Source organism: Perca flavescens, chromosome 20, assembly GCF_004354835.1.
Source record: "Perca flavescens isolate YP-PL-M2 chromosome 20, PFLA_1.0, whole genome shotgun sequence".
Lineage (NCBI taxonomy): Eukaryota > Metazoa > Chordata > Actinopteri > Perciformes > Percidae > Perca > Perca flavescens.
In genome coordinates this window covers 4,073,988-4,089,708 of record NC_041350.1, presented here as the reverse complement: position 1 = coordinate 4,089,708, position 15,721 = coordinate 4,073,988, and positions in this window count along the sequence as shown.

Here is a 15,721-nt window from a genome sequence, read left to right as displayed (position 1 = left end):
AATGTTGTAAATGTACTTATAAATATAAACTTATAAACATGTGCCAATGGCAAATGCAGTAACGGGGAGGGAAAGGAGAGGTATCTGGGTGACCTTTTTAATGGGTAGGAGCAGAAAATCAAGAAGTTCAGGAGCTGCTGCGTCCTGCGCGCCCCCATCTAGATGTCCTCTAGAAGTCCACTGTCCACACATCACGTGTATGACGTAACGAAAAGAGCCTACTTGTTTTGTTAAAAAGTTGCAAACCTATTAAAGGATATCTGTGAAAAGTCCATCGTGATCTTTCTTAAATACAGACTTTGTTTCAAAGACATTAAAGGAAAGCACACAAAGATGTGTGTGTTGTTGTTCATCGAAGCAGCTGGGAGTGAAGGAGCTAGTCCCTCGTTACAGGAAAAGAAACTAACTGAATGCTGAGAGAGAGGTGATTCATTATGAGCTTTTGTGCCGATTGTGAGGCTGTTTCCTTGTCCGGAGAGACACACACACACACAAACACGCACACACACGCTCTCTTTTAGACTCTTCCCGTATGTGTTGGCTGAATTGGTTGTTCCTGTCAGTTTGGTTCTATTGAGCAGCTGTTTAGTCATCCTCCTGCTGAGAAACCAATATAGTTAAGTACATCAGCTCTCAGCAGTAGTTTCCAGAAATGTCTCAACACCATTAAAGGTGCACTATGAGTTCCTGCATGGTTTCAGCGCCATTTCATTTTCGTCTCAAATCGTAGGCATCTCTCCTTGATCCACTAGCTGCCTGCCCCCTGAACACACCGTGGGAAAAAAAGCCCGGTCTCGGGAGACAACACAGGGCTCGCAAACGTCAAACAAACACTAGGGGGCACAGGCTGTGCACCAAAATACAACAAGCCACATTCCAGCCAATCACCGACAAGATGGTTGGGGGAGGGGGTGGTGGTTAGTGACGGTTAGTAAGTTAAACTTTGGGTATACTCACCGCAGCTGAGCTGTCGAGCGCCAGTGTGACGTCAGGGGAGCGCCGTAACTGTTTAAACTCGCGCTGGTGGTCGCGACACTAGCTGCAGCCTTCTCCTGAACAGAGGTGAAAGCCTACCGACTTTGCTCTTTCTACGGACTAGTAGAAGAAGAAGAAGGTAAACAACGGCAGAACTGGCAGCAGCATTGACGTGAATGATTTGATTCAATGACCCACTTAGTCGGATCCAGCCTTTCATTCGCCAGCGAGCTCGGCTACGGCAACTGTAAAACAGCCTTCAGTCATGACAGTTACAGAAACATGGGGTCGGGGGAGGGGCGAGCTTGCTGTGTTTTGTTTGGTATTTCCTTGGAAAGTCAACAGAAGTGATGTCATGCAGGAACTCATACCGTGCATTCATGGACATCGGAAAAACGTTTTTCCGAGTGAAAACCTCACCATTCACGTAACTTCCTGTGGAAATCAGAGGTGGGAAACTCGGGCTGGATTTTGCTAACAGAGTTTCCCAGTTCAAACTGACGTTTGATGGAGGCGACTTTGGTTCACTGAACACATTTTAATGACAAACTTTTTATTGTGGACAAATGCCTCTGCCAGTAAACATACACAGACTAATATGTTTCAAATTATTCATAAATAGGCCTATGTATAAAAAAACAACACAATATCCGTGTCTTTTCCCTTTGGTTGTCCTGCAGATAACACAAACGCCTGGCAATGTGCTGTTTGGATGCTCGCATAAGAGCATCCAAACAGAACAAGAGTTTTCACACACCTGATGTTATGCCAAATGCCAATATAACAGAAGAACACGCATCCCAACCATGTGAACGCTACCAGTCGGAAAAACAACGTAACCACGGGGGCGGTCCCTGTTATTCCGTTACCATTAAGATGACTCCGTACATTTTAAAGGCATTTTTCAACATTTAAAAAAAATATACACTTATTTGCTTTCTTTTAGAGAGGAATGCGGCGACGACCGACACCAAAACCACTAGTTAAAGTTCAAACGGCCAAGTTAAGTAGTACTCCCGGGACATGAACACGCGTTTCCTGGGTGAAAGTCTTGTGGTCTTGTGTCTTCTTCCGGGACACAAACTCCCCTCCCCCCGAGATGTCTTCCCTACGAGGATCTTTGCGTTCTTATACATCGGCAGTCATTGTGGTGCATACAGTAATAAATACGTGGAATACATACCAATTGTGGTGCCTTACTTTTCTTAGCTATATACGACAGCTTGAGTCATCACTTGTTTAGCCTAGCTTAGAATAAAGACTGGAAGCAGAAACCGAGTTAAACAGTATATATCAACACCTTTTAAAGGTCCAATGTGTGGGAATTTCTCCTGTCTAGCGTTGAGATCATATATCGCAATCAACTCTCTCTCGCACCACGCAGTTCAAAGTTGGTATTACAGCTACGGTAGCCTTCACGCTTCAAAAAGCCGGTCTCTTGCTCTTTTCAATCTCCTTTTTCTGGGTGAAGAAGAAGAATGAGACTCCTGTTCCTGAAATTTGGATTTTGAATAGGCTACGTGTGGTCGTCCATGTTTCCTTCTTCAAACTAGCTGGGGGCCGGGAAGCTACGATACCCATTAGCAGCATTAGCTGCAGCTGTGAGTTTATCATGTGGCAGAGCAGTATGTCCTGTATGTCCCTTACCGGCTAACGTGTGTGTGTGTGTGTGTGTGTGTGTGTGTGTATATATATATGGATATATGGAGCGTCTACCCCAGTTCATGCGAATGCAAATAGAATTCTAACCATTGTACCATTTTTCTCTGCACAAAGATTAAAAACCAAAACTGTGTTCTCCATCTGGCAACCCGACAAGTTCAGTGTAGATGGATAATGGTTTGTCAGGAAATAGTTACTGCATGCAACCACAAACTGTTGTTTTTGTGTGATTAAAGTGATTTTTGTGTGTGTGTGTGTGTGTGTGTGTGTGTGTGTGTGTGTGTGTGTGTGTGTGTGTGTGTGTGTGTGTGTGTGTGTGTGTGTGTGTGTGTGTTGGCCTTTTTGTTTAAAATGGCATTAACACACTAGCTGAGATCATCAGAGGAGGGAAGGTTGTTGGAGGAGAGGATCATGGGAAATTAATATTCAATGGATGAAGGAAAACAGCTGCCACACACACACACTCTCTCCTTCGTCCTCTCTGCTCACTGTTCTCTATTTTTAAATGTCACCTCTCCCCCTCTTTCTCCTCGGTCTGTCTCTCGCCCTTCCCTCTCCTCTTTGTGCTAACTCCTCCTCCCTTCCTTCATCACCTCCCTCTCCTCTCTCTCTCTTTCACTATCCCACATGTTCTCCTTCCCTCTAGTTTTTGTTTCTCAATTTGGCCCTTCTCCTCTCTCCAAACTCTGCAGACATTATTTGCGCCAAAATTATGTGGACAACCCTTTTGGCCCTTTGGTTCCAAAGAGAGCAGGGCAATTTAAATCCCAAGATGACAACAAGATCCCCAAAACTATATTTGTTTACGTTCAAGTGCCAAATTTCTCCAGTGGGTGTTGGAATTATCACAGGATTAGAGGAGGAAGTCATGATGGAGCCACAAGGTCCACACCACAGACTGTAGGTGCATCACATAGCTCTTAAATTGCCTCCTCGTCTCCTCCACTCGCCTGCCCTCCTCGCGTCTTAGTCCCTCCCACCGAGTAGGCACGGGAGGAGAGAGGAAACGAGCGACTGCGTTTTTAGATGGAGGAGACATCCTTTCCTCTGAAGCGTCACATGAATACGTCAGCTGTTTGGGCCCAGTTAGCGGCTCAGTCAGCTGCACGGCTTCCGAGAAGGATGCTCTCGTGTTTCCTCGCCTATAGCTCCTCGGTGATCCCTCCTCAATGCTCGCTCTGAGACGGCCTTCACTTCTGGTTCAGCCGAGGACCGAGGAGTCACCAGATAAGGGCCATGAGATGCAGCTTGTATGTAAAGATGAAAAAAGCCACTGTACAGCGCGTACTGTGTTTAAAGAAACCTTTTTATATACAGTCACACCACTTAATTGGTAGTCGCTTTGGATAAAAGCGTCAGCTAAATGACACGTCATGTACTTATGTAATGTAACATCACTGATGCTCTGTTGTCTGAATGGGAGCAAATCTCTGCAGACTGAAACCAGACACAGAATTCAGCAGAATGTTCCGCAGATTTTCGGCATATTTTAAACTCCTCATGTTAAGACATCTCCTCCACAAGCTGGAAAAAACAGTCTGCCGAGTTCTTCCAAATTTCAGTCTGGATCACTGCTGAAAAATGTAAAAGAAAATCTGCAGACTCTGTTTGGGTCTGACTGACACATATGTCTACAAGGTTTGGCTGTCCACCATACTTTTCGGCCACATACCATGTACTCCCTCTACGTCTCCCTCCCACATGTCTCTAGTGTGTTCTTCGTGGGCTTCACATCATTAAAGTTAAACTGTCATTTCTTGCAGCACACACCCATAAAAACATATCCAAAATATTTTATTGCAGTACACTCACTCACTCACTTGTGTTAATAGTATCAGGGCCAGCCAGCTGCTCTCCACTGCAGCAAAGACCCCCTATGGAGGCCAGTTAAACCTCTGAGTGAGTGTGTGTTGTCTCCACCCTCATACTAAGCAGATGAAGTCATCATCTCCTGATGAAAATAACCATATAGGTCACCAAATGTGTGTGTGTGTGTGTGTGTGTGTGTGTGTTTTGTGTGTGATTTCAGAGATGTGCATTTTTGTAATGCTTTTTGATTATAAAATGTATCCTCAAAGTGCATCAAATCAGAGTTCAGCAGTTGAATCATGTCTGTCACTCATCCAGCAGCAGTTCTCATTTGCATGTTCTTTTTCCATCTTCCTCGTGTGTGTTTGTGTGTGTGTTTGCGTGTTTGCGTGCGTCTATAGCAGAAAATAATGAATTCTGAGCTTGCTGTTTTAAAGCCGAGTCTTTCTTTATTGTTGTTAGCTGAGCAGCGGGGGCATTAAAAATCCATGGCAGACTGAGAGGATCCTTCAGAGTGAACTTTGAAGTCTCAAGAAAGCAGAGCTGCTGCTGCTGCTACTGCTGCTGCTGCTGCTGCTGCTGCATCTGACTCTCTGTCATCCGTGGGTCGAATGTCTGAGAACATGAGGGCCAGAATTCAGTCTGTGAATCAGTGTGTGTCACAGTCGGACCAGGGGTTATCATAGTAAACTACTAAAGCAAAGATTAACAGTGAAAAATATTGTTAGTAAACCTCAGAATCAGAAAAAGATGTACTGCCAAGTAAGTAAACACTTACAAGGAATTTGCCTTGGTGGTTGGTGCGTACATAAAAATGAATACGAAATAGACAAATACAGCAACAAATATGCTCAATATAACTGTTTAACATTAAAAAAAAGAAACTGATTTTACAAAACCTTTGAGAAAATAGTTTAAATTTAATTAAAAAAAAATAAAGTTCATAACACATCATTCTTGAGCGACAGATGCCAACAAATCCACCAAAAAAATCTCTCCTATCCCCACAGGGCAGGCCCAGACACAGCCGTTCTGCTGCTGCGCTGACTACACGCTTCTCTGTTCACAACACTGCAAGTTGCTGGGGGACTCTGAAGGAGCCTTTTACTCAGAATCAGAAGATTTATTGTCATTGTACAAAAGTGAACTACGAACTTTTTAGCAGCAGTTCACCCAGTAAACATAAATCTAAATCTAAAAAGTCAAGAAACAAATGGTAAAACAATACAATCATTAAATAGAAAGAAATATACACACTAAAAGTACTAGTTATTACACATGGTGTGTGTGTGTGTGTGTTCAGTGTGTGTTCAGTGTGTGTTCAGTGTGTGTGTTCAGTGTGTTGATGTCTTGTGGAAAGAAGTTGTTCCTGAGTCTATTAGGCTTCCTTCCTGTCCTGCACTGAAATAGCTTCTTTTATTCTATTGTATGAACTTTATATCTTCGTTTGTGCAGCTAAACTAAACCCATAAATGTTTACTTTGAATTTACGTAACATTGTTGCCTAAATTCTTGATAAAAATGTCACCAGCAGTTAGTCTATAGGCTACCTACTCTTTGTCTGCAGGATAAGCCGAGGTATCGTACAGGAGCAAGTCATTTTAGCCTGCATACAGTACAAAGCACCATACCAGGTTGCTAGTGCCATGGACATATCAACCTGTAGATCACCTGTAGAACAAATGGATGTTGTTGTACACAGCATGGATTTGCAGACCACTGACACAAAGGTAAAGACGCAATATGTTTATTACTTAAGATTTTCTGGTATTGTGGCTAGGGCTTGTGCATTTGCACACAAGCTATCAGCTGTTTAAATCTTCTCTTGCAATTAATGTTAGCCTTAGCCACCAACTTACTTAGTTACGGTTTGCATTCGTACAGCAAGCATTGGTATAGTGGAGATGATCGTGGAGTAGTCAATATCTTGTTTAATTATTGCTTAAATCTAATGCTGAATTCGTGAATAGTTGTGATGATGATGATGGGGATTGCATGCTTTCAAGTTTTGGTCAGAATGCCTGAGGTAGATTGGATGGATGCATATTGTTGTGAATTGAGAGCAGTCGGCTCATGGTGTGATATAGCGTTCATCTGTAAGACACATATTTTTGCTTTTTCAATCTTGCCGAAATTTGTAGTGCAGAACTTGCAGAAGTTGTGTTGTGTCAAATATGGTCAATTGTACTGGGAATTAAATCAAAATATTACCAAAAGGCATAGCCACACATTTGCCCACTGAACTTCAACACGTAGCCTATGGTAGGCCAGGCCTATTTTCCTTTCATAGCTCCTCTCTCGGAGTCTGATGTCACGTCATGTCACATTGTCAACATGGTACATGGACACATGAAGCAGAACATAGTGGGTCATATGTCTAATGCTTTTTGAAAACTTAAGGCTTTCTCCTTCATAAAACGTGTCGGACATCATCACATTTTTGTATACATTTTTATTAATTTACATTAGTAAGCTACAGGACAGCGTCTTTCAAAACATGACCTGCGCGAAAGAGAAAAACAAAATGAATGCGTCTCTGTCCCCAGCACATTTCAAACCATACTGACGCCCATGATGCTTTGCACCAGCGTATCTATAGGGGATGTGAATGTGTCATCACACTGCATGGCCTATTTCTCGCTTAAAATGTTCTCAGAAACACGTTTTGTTGAACTATTTTCATAAATTAAGAGATCATATTCCAAACGAGCCGGCATTATGGTCGGTTTTGAAATCTTTGAGCAGACAGACCCATGTGACGCGTTTGTCCAATCAGCTGCAGCCATCGTGGTTGTAGGAGGGTGTAGTCACTGGTCATTAAAGAGAAACTGGTGGCTAGCCCACTAACGTGCAATGCTGGGAAGTGGGGCGATCGCATCCGTGAAAAAAAAACGTGTATATGGACATGTACTATAAGCGTGCCGTCCGCGGGCTCTTTACTGTGCAAGTGTCCAAAAGAACTGCTGAAACAACACAAAACACATCGACAAGGAGGTAAACTAACATTTGTGTTCCATTTTGCAGGATTATGCTGGTGGATGAGTTATGCATGATTAACCAACAATTTCAGAACATTAGCTAGTTGGCATTTGGCTTGTAGGTCAAAATATCCTGTACCCACCTGTTTGTGAATTGGACATGGGCCTTAAATTGCTAACAGATGTAGGCGCTAACACTAAACACCAAGGCACCAACATCAGCGACTAATGGGTGGCAAGCTGTAGAGGTCCTTTGACTGACTGTCCCGTCTCATTTCTTAGTTTGGACATCCTCGCCTCCTGTCCTTGTGTTTTGGTCCCTCCCACCTAAAATGTGCACGTTATGCTGACCTTACAGCGACTTTTCAAGCGATTCCATCCTCGCAGACTAATTTCCAATAACGGAATGAAATCCTGAGAGTCTTGCTAGAGTTGGAGAGCAACCCCATCGTTCTGCCTTCATTCATCTGCTTGAAGAAAATCAGCAAACTTTGCTTTAAGTTACCAGCTAACGCAAGCTGTAGCTAGCTAGCTCGGTTACATTTTCCAAACAAATCTAGTCTACCATAGATACGTACACTATCCTGCAAAGATGGCAGAGCTGCCCCAGCTTGCTCTGCGATTCCCATTCCACACACTGAAATCATCCCGCTGGCTCGGCTGTTTGCATTTTGGGTCCTATCTTTTTCTGCATTTCCATGAGTTGAGTCAGTGTGGGGTCAGAGCTCTGCAGGGGATCTCTCTGTAATCCGCTGTCGAGCTGAAGATCTTCTGTCAGGCGATGGAGCGTCTTGTTTTCTTTTGACATTACAAAGCCATTTCAACACAGGGGGTACACAGGGGACACGCCTGCAAGTGCATTTGTCCCCTCAATAGAAACATGAAAGCAGCAGAGGACTTTTATTTTGATGAATTTCTAGAAATACTCGATGTAACTCCAGTTCTATGAGTACGTGCGAAGCTTTCTAAGGGGTTATGCTATTGGTTGCCGAGGCGGAATGACAGTGTTGAATAATAGATGTCTTCAACATGAACATGAGGCGTTTTGGTGCAATCTGAGATCAGAAAACTGTTTTAGGCTACCAAGTACCGGACAGAGAGGCAGAGGGAGAAAAAGAACTTTTGAACATGAGCAGAAATCTTGCTGAAACCCATCTGAGCTGTTAAAGTTTCATAAATTATTTCAAATTAATAAATATATCATTGCAGTGAATAGGTGCCACATGCACATTTAAAGCGGTTACTTCCCTCAAAAAGGCACAAATTGGCGCATAAAAATTCACCAGAATTCATGAAATGAAGCGCTCAAATATTCTTCACCAGAGAGAAGCAGTCTAGTTCCCGAGGCCACCGCTGATCCAGACAAACAAGGTTTCTCCCATCCAGTTAAAAGGGATTCTGGGTAATAAACTTACTGACTCTGAGAAGAAAAAAAAAAGTCCAGGTAGGTCGGAAGCAAAGGGAGATTTACCAGGAAAAAGAAACGGCAAGATTAAACATTTCCTGGCAATGCATTCTCATGAACGGGTTCGTATGATATCGTACGAAAACTTATATACAACAATTTGTATGGTGTCCAACGAAATAACGGCGACTGCCTGCTGGTCACGTGACGATGCGGTCTTTACAGTTAAATTTGGCCCAGAAAAGGTGACTGTGAGCCGACTACAGAGCATCGTGATTCCTCCTGCACACTGCCTGCGTGGCGTGAGCTGTCTTTGCACACCAGAAACGTGTCTGACGCGGAGCTGCTGCTGCTAGCCTTGTCTGGACACATGGATGTTTCCCATTGATAATATGCACTTAAGCAGCAGTACACTTCATGTTAAACACAAATATATATGCTGATTTGATTACAGGAAAGACAACGTCGGCAGTATTGACGGCAAAATAGGCTACAGAATATTTTGTTCTGTATTAACAGGTGCAATATTTGAAAATTGATAATAATTATTTATTTTTTTAAATTACATCTATCTGCTTTTATGCCAAAACCTAGAGACTTTTTGTGGCCGGGTTACTCAGTGAGTAGAGCGGGCACAAATATATAGAGGTGTATGCCTAGACACAGAAGGTCCAGGGTTCGAATCTGACCTGAGATGATTTTCCTGCATGTCATCCCCCCCTCTCTCCCCCCTTTCATATCTAGCTGTTCTTTTAGGCTGAAATGCCCCCCCCCCCAAAAAAAAACAATAAAACCTTGAGACTTTAAAACTTTCATATTCGTATATAAACATCTTTTCATATTCTAGTTTGATGTGACAAAATGTGACTGTCCTTCGGCGACGACCAAAACGACTAGTTTAGATTATAAAAATGATTGCGATTTGTGTTAAAAAATTTTTTTTAGGTTTTCTCCTAAAAATCATCTGGGCCACAAACGTGGAGTTTCCCTGTGTTTAAGGACCCATCCATCCACCCCCGACCTCCTCCCTACGCGGATCTTTGAGATCTTATACAGTGGCAGTCATTGTGGGCCAAACGGTAATAAATACGTGGAATACATGCAGATTACGGTGCATTACTTTTCATAGCTATATGTACGAATGGTTCTTGAGAACAGCCTGTTCATGGTCAATCAAAGATTGATGATTTTGATAAGGATTTACATTAAAACAGTCAAACTATATCCTCTGTGTTTATATATATATGTGTATATATATATATATATATATATATATATATCTCTCAGCTCACTTTACAGTATAAGTATATAAGGATCATCGTTGGACTTTGACATCGGAGAATTGTGTCTTCTAAGAAAGGAGTGTTATTGTTAGAATTCACAGCTCCGGTGTGTCAGCGTGGAGCTCACTGGCAGACTTTAACCTCTGAAAATGAACCCCCGTCTACTCCACTCTTTGCTCTGTAAGTGCGAACGCTCCCAGCGTGGCGCCGTCTTTCCCAGCTTGCTTTGCATATGACTGCAGGGTTCAGGATCAAAGAGAGAGGAAGTTATGAGACAGGCAACGGCGGGGCCCGCCGTCTGATGAAAACGCTCGCTGCCGCTTCTACCAGGACACCTGGGAGAGGTTTTACTGTACAACCTGCTCGCTTTGCATTTCCGCGATGTTTCAGGGCGACTCCTTGGTAACGCAGGTGGGGGGGTCGCCGTATCGCTCAGGGACTCGTCGCCAGAAGTCGAAGGAGCTGGCGGACTCACGCTGGCTCCGACTGGTGACCTTTCAGCTTCTGGAAAAGACTCAAAGCTGCAGTAGAAGAAACTCTCTCGATTGATTGATTGATTGATATATCTCTAAATAAACAGGAGCTATACTTTATAATTCTGTGTGTTCAACTCTGATAAAAGACTATGAAAGGGTATTTTTTACAGTTTTAACCTGGACCCTTTTTCCCATGCCTTGGTGTTTTACAAATCTGTGAAGTTGGTCCAGTATTGAGCGTGAACATGGTAACCGGCTGTAATCCTATAGGAAAAATGGGCATTGTCAGTTTCCGTCCACTAAGAGGGCTGTTTTTGCCACTGACAGGCTCCGATTATTATTCTAAGTGTCTGATAACATAATGGAAAGGATCCCTACTGAGAGACCTTTTTGTTAAAGAGTAAGATCCTTTTTGTTAAACGTGAAACGGTTTGACCACCAGACACAAAAACATAGGAAAATAAGGCTCAGGTTGAAACAAATAAATGGAAGTGACCCTTTGGATGTATCCAATGAATTACTTTTTAATGAACTAAAACATCCGGGAACACGGTGACGTCAATTAAAAACACCAGCGGTCAGACAACAAAACAGCCCGACAGCCACTTCCTGTTCTAACTGTGACCTGCTGTACTTTAGTTGCGTCTACACAGTCTCCTGTGCATTAAATATGTTCGGGGGCATTCTTGCCTTTATTTGAAGAGGGACAGTAGAGAGAGAGATGACAGGAAATGAGTAGAGAACGGGGGCAGCTGGAATCTAAGTATTTGTTATCAGGGGTGGTCTAGAGGGGGGGCCCGGGGTCTGTTGTGTTTTCTATTATCTGAAACTGTACAGCAAGGTTTGAGGCAAGTTTAATTTGAGTGTATTGCACATTATTTTTAAACGTTTTTGGGACAAAAAATCTTCCCAGCCCACATGACCAGTTAACACTTCCACATATCCGATATTTTGCCTTAAGAGCCCATAGAACATGTGTATTGTTTTTGAATTCACAATTTGTTGAAAATAAAAACGTGACATTAATAATGAATGCAATTCAATGTGTTTTATTTAGCAAAATGACATTGTGTTGTTCTATCTTATCCAATATTTCCTATATTTCTATGCTGTATTCTGATAAAATGCCCCCGGGTCCTCCCTGACTGATTATTGGTCCTTTTTATTGGTACATTTCAGGGAGACTGTCCTCTCCATGGAGTTCGAGTCCCATTTAAAGATACAAAAAATGAACGGGGAGTTTGTTTTTTAACTTGACGAACGTTACATTCAGTATCACATATACGTAACCTTCAGGAAGTGAAGTAACATCTGATGTTAACCCAAATCAACATCTTTTTTTAAACTTAAAGGTTCAGTGAGTGATTCTGCACAAGGATTGTTGATATTTGAACTCAACTGCCAAACAAATACAACCCCCCCCCCCCCACCTTCATAAGCTCGGCCGGCCGGCACATTCACATACTAGAGTGCGGATTGGGCCGCATTTTTCTGTCCCAGCCCGACCCGCGTCCGACAGAGCAGTAACCGATCTCGGCCCGAGCCCGACAGCCATCAAGATATTTATGCCCGAGCCCGACCCGAGCACGACACAGTTAAAATCTCATTTTTTTCTCAAACTAATGACACATGTACGTTTGTGTGTGGAAAGCTTTTATTAAGAACTGTAGGAAGGCATTCGGAAATGTCAACAGATGAGCGCATCAGCGCACACAGGGCTGCCACATGTAGCCTAATATGCACGCGTTTCGTTGTCACAGCTACATAAACAAAGGAAGACGGATGTTAGGGTAATATTTTAAATTTATTTTAATCACAAAAACCAACCTTTGCATGAAGTGAAACAGGCCTATTGGCTACCTACGTAATAAGCTGTTTTAAATTTGGGGCCCTTCGGGTATCCATCCTCTATCACTGTACATACAGTATATACGTATTTTTGGTGCCTAAACATAACCAAACTGCAACCATTTCACAACCTTTACGTTTAAAACAGCGACCTACGTTCTCTGGTTTAGGTATGAGGTTGTATTTCCGCCACCGCTAGGGGGCGCCATTTTATGAAACTCTCCTGTGGGTCGTATTAGAAGGTAGGGAACAAACGACTGATATCGTCGTACGGTTCGGAGGACTTGTTGACACAAACGTGGATTGTGTACCCCACTATGCCGGTCCAGTGGCCTCGTTGGGAAACAATGACTCGGCTGTTTGTCAGTGGTGGGTGGTTTTCGTCCGGCGACTCAGCGGGAGCAGTGACAGGTGTTGATGTGGGAACTCTGCCACCTGAGGAGGACTTTCATGACGCTGCTCTGCCTTGAGGCACACATTTCTCTCCGTCCCAGCGGCCGTGTCAATAACAGGAGGACTGCTTTCAGGTTGGCCATTTACACACACGACACTGACCGCTTCTTCTTAAGCCTCGCTGTTTAGTATTTTTATGTTAAAAACAACGTAACATGAGACACAGCCATCTTCTAACCGTATATAAACTGGGAACTATATTCTCAGAAAGGCGAAGCACTGCTACTCTCTGCTCGGGGCTTCTCAAGTGCTGCAAGCATATCACTCCGCCCAAATAGCAGAAGTAGCAGCGCTTCGCCTTTCTGAGAATATAGTTCCCAGTTTATATACGGTTAGAAGATGCCTGTGTCTCATGTTACGTTGTTTTTTGTACACGCTGTGACTCTACAAATCACAACATGTAAATTGGAACATGTTGGCGTTATTTTGTCACTTATTCGGAGCAGTAAGCTAGATGGAGCCGGTTACCTCCAGGATCTGTTCTAGGCTAAACTACCGGTGGGCCCGTCGGACAGAGTTATAACGCGCACGGAGATGAGAAGGGTATGTATGGACTTATCTAACACTGGCGGTTACAGTGAATAAGACAAAGTCCCAATAAGTTGGTGTGTTCCTTTAAAGAAATGCAAACAACCCAGAGCGTTTTTAATCTCCTATCCTAAAATGTATCTGTGGTGTAGGCAGCCCGACCTCATGCTGCAGCGCTGTGGAGATAGAGCTGGGAATGCGAGACTAACCCAGAGTGACACCGAAGCTCTTGACTTGGCTGATGAAGGGGGGAAGGGAAGCCATCGATGGGGAGGTTTTGGGCTGTGGATGTGTGGGAGAGAGGGAGGTTTTGGAGCCAATAAGAAGGGCCTCGGTTTTGCTGCCGTTGAGCTTCAAAAAGGTTCCTTCTCATCCAGCTGCTGATGTCCCGGAGGCGTGTGAAATGGATATTGTCTGTAACGAGGTGCTGGGGTTTACACCGACTCTCTGGGAGTTCAGTTTGTTTGTCGGTCGGAGCACAAATGAGTCGAGCGATGCCAAAAGTTTTTAGCACCTGCCAAAGGATCTTTGGAGCCATACGCAGATATCAAAAAAGGATTTCATTTCTGGCTCCAGCAAGCCATTAAAACCCTAAAACTGTATGTACACTTCCAGCTTTACGAGCGCTGTGGATTCAGTGGCTGCAGTTAATTATAAGTTAAGTTTAATACATTAAAGGAGTTCATAAATGCTATGAAACTGTAAATTTAACCAAAGTTGCATCTGCACGTTCACAAACAAACTCTTTTTTTTTTTTTTTTTTTTTTTGAGCTTTCAAGCACATCTTACAGTCTTTATCTCTGGATGCAGATGGATGGTTTGCTCACTTGTTAAAGGTGAAAGGTGCCACTTTTCACGATCAATAATCGGCTTTTACACTCAAACTGCAAGAATATTTAAACTTAAAGGAAAACGCCAACTTATTGGGAATTTAGCTCATTCACCGTAACCCCCAGAGTTAGACAAGTCGTTACATACCCTTCTCATCTCAGTGTGTGCTGTAAGGCTGTCTGACGCTGCCAGCGGCATCAGGCCAGCACAGAACATGCAGGTGAATGGTTCCAGTAATCCTACTGCTCCCAATAAGTGACAAAATAACGCCATCATGTTCCTATTTACATGTTGTGATTTGTAGAATCACAGTGTGTACAAAAAACAACGTAATATGAGACACAGCCGTCTTCTAACCGTAAACAAACCGGGAACTATATTCTCAGGCGGAAGAATATAGTACTTGGGCGGAATGATTTGCTTTGCAGCAAGCCTGTCTGAGAATATAGTTTCCGGTTTGTTTAGGGTTAGAAGATGTCTGTGTCTCATGTTACGTTGTTCTTTGTACACGCTGTGACTCTACAAATGACAACATGTAAATAGGAACATGTTGGTGTTATTTTGTCACTTATTGGGAGCAGTAGGCTAGTTGGAACCAGTTACCTGCAGGTTCTGTGCTAGGCTAAGCTACCGGTGGGTGCGTCAGACAGCGTTACAACACGCACGGAGATGAGAAGGGTATGTATTGACTTGTCTTACTCTGGGGGTTACGGTGAATAAGCTAAATTCCCAATAAGTCGGCGTGTTCCTTTAACATGAGTAGCTGGTCATTGAAATACAGCGATTTGTGGCAGTGGGGGCCTAAAGGATAAAGAAGCGAGCTTGTGACTGGGAGGTTGCCGGTTCAGTCCCAAGACCGACAGGATAAAAATCTGGTTGGGGAAAGTGAAAAGGGCAGCACTTGTCCCTCCCTCGTTACCACTGAGGGTACCCTTAACCTCCAACGGCTCCAGTGGAGCTGCTCAGTGGAGCTGCTCAGTGGCCAGCAGATCAGACTGTGGTCGTACTGGGCAGCTTCCAGGTATGAATGTGGAACAGGTCGTGGTTGCAAATGAGAAATTGTTCTCAATCGACTTACCTGTATAAATAAAGGTTAAAAAAAACCTGAACTACTGTGCTGGCAATTAAATTAACATAAATAAATGAATGAACATATTACAAAATGCTTTAAGAACAAATAGATGGCAGTAGTACCTGTTGTTCTTTCAGTCGTCTCTCTCACACTTTTTTCAACATTGTTGCTTTTTCTTGCTTTTTGTCTGCCTTTTTGTCACTTTTTGTGGTGTTTTTGTAGCATTTTTTTAGCACTTTTTTTATGTAACAGTATAGAAATGAAGGCAAAACAGTTAAATCAAAATTAAATTGAATGACGTTTTGTAATTAAAATACCAAGAGTTTCCAGTAAAAAAATAAAGTAAGAAAAGTAAATAATGAATTGTTTATAAATGCTGGAAAGTGATATTTATGGTGATA